Genomic DNA, 2,202 nt, shown 5'->3' on the forward strand with positions numbered 1-2,202 from the left:
GCAGGGCAGAGCATCCAGAGTTCCATGCATCTCTTTGGCTCAGTTCATATTTGCAGGTCACTGATTAATTCTATATTTCATCCACTAAAGAGACAGGGGGGCCAGTGAGCTCTGTACAATCCTGATGAAGAGGCAGAGGTACTTGCCATGACCCCTAGGAGAAGCCATGATTTCCTCAAGCTGAGAATGTCATCCTCAATCATGGCCTCTCCTCTTGAGATGTCCTCATGCCTGTGCTCTGTGCCCTTTGCTCAGCCTATAGCAGCCTCCCAAGGCTCACTCAAGTCCTCTACGTTCTCTCCACATCACTAACAGTTATTCCTTCACACCTGGAAGTACCACCGCCTTAGGTCTGGAGCATGCTTGGTCTTAAATTCTGCTGTCCTTGTGGCTAGGCCATTTTTCCACTCCAACTAGATTTTAAACTTCTATAGGGCAACACATATATCTATTCTAACCTTGGTTATATATTTCTCACAGATGTTAATGTGATTCTAAGAACCAATAGGTACTCAAAAATGTCTCCTCCCCTCCTCCTGTTGTTCTGCATTGTTCTCTTTCTATTTTTCCTACTTCTTCTGTTTATGGGTCTCTATTAATCAGTTTTGCTGTGGTCACAAGTAACCCCCAAACCTTAGTGACTTATAAAACATAGATTTGTTTTCACGTTATGAACACACTAGGTCAGCTGTGGCTGTGCTCCATGTGTCTTCTCACCTGGTGGCCCCCGCTGATGGGGAAGCCCTGATTTGAGATGAGTCATGGCTGCAGAGAACAAGAGAACTGGAAGAAACTTGCATTGTCCTTAAGGCTTTTTCATTCATCCCATTGGCCCAAGCAAGTTATGTGGCCAAGCCTGATGTGAACCCCACCTACAGGAAAGCACTTAAGTCACATGGGAATGGTGGGACGTAGGAACATCTTTCAAGGAAGGGAGCCAAGAGTTGGGAACAATAAGACATTTTATCACAGGCTCTTAATAGGTGCCTAGGCCTGTTGGGAGCATCACATAAGGCAATGTATGTTCATATCTAGGTACAGGAGTTTGATGGTATGTAGCAATTTTAGTCCTATTTATAACAAGAAAACAGAAGCTCAAATAATTTAAGCAGCTTTTAAATAAATGAATAAATGCATGAATAAATGAAAGAATGTCTGTATATCATTCAGCTTTCTTAGTTGACTGCTAATGCCCAGCCCCATCAGCATTACCTCTCCAGGTAGTGCTAACAGTATCACTCTTACAGTTTTAGTAGAGTATTTAGTAGGTTTTAATAGATTACTTATCTCTCCAGATTAAGATATTTACATTTTAAAGGGGATATCTGGGAATGTCTCAGTCCCTGATGGTGAGTCCGATTGTGGAAACTTCAAGTACCACCCACATGTTGGACTAAAAGAGAGCCTTGTTAATAATACATGTTAAGCCTCTCTTAATATGTTCCAAATCTGGTTCCAAATCATCAGTGGGTCTTGACTTGAAGTCAGTTTATATATTGTCAAAAATATATTTAAAAAAATAAAATAGAATAAAGTAAAAAGTATTAGCTTGTATCACATGTAGTAAGGGCAAGTTTTATCAAGCCTAACCAGGATTGGAGCCAGCATTAAAATCCACTGAACCTCCACACAGAGTGGGCCAAGAGAAGCAGCAAAGTTGCCCACAGGAATTAGTTCTGCATCTATTCCAACCTGTCTCATAGCCCCAAAAGCTATGTGTCACAGAGGTCAGTCACTACATGTTAGCCTAGCCTTGCCTCAGTTATGTGTATATGTGTTGTATGTATACAGAATTGCAATCTAAAATGTGTTTTTCATTGAGTCGACATCAAAAAAATTCGAAAGCCATTGCTTTAAATAATACCTCCTTCAGTTCATTTACTAGGTCCATCCTTTCTGAGATTTAGTTCAATGAATAGCCTTAAAGGTCAAAGTCCATCTTCGTGTCACATTCTGCCATGGAGGGCTGACCTGGATGACAAGGATGGGCTCTCCCTCTCATCCAGGTATCCAGGGTCTAGCCTAGGACTAGGCATGCCATAGGCTTCCAAAAAAAGATACATTTGTTATACTGCCTATATCTACAGAAGCAAGATGGTTGATCAAGACACTCTTTAAGGCCTCTTCGGCTCTATGATTCCATGATCCTATCTCTTTGGTTGCAAAGAAAAGCAGTCACCACAATATCTCATTATTTTATTT

This window comes from Pteropus vampyrus, unplaced genomic scaffold (assembly GCF_000151845.1).
Source record: "Pteropus vampyrus isolate Shadow unplaced genomic scaffold, Pvam_2.0 Scaffold66, whole genome shotgun sequence".
Taxonomy (NCBI): domain Eukaryota; kingdom Metazoa; phylum Chordata; class Mammalia; order Chiroptera; family Pteropodidae; genus Pteropus; species Pteropus vampyrus.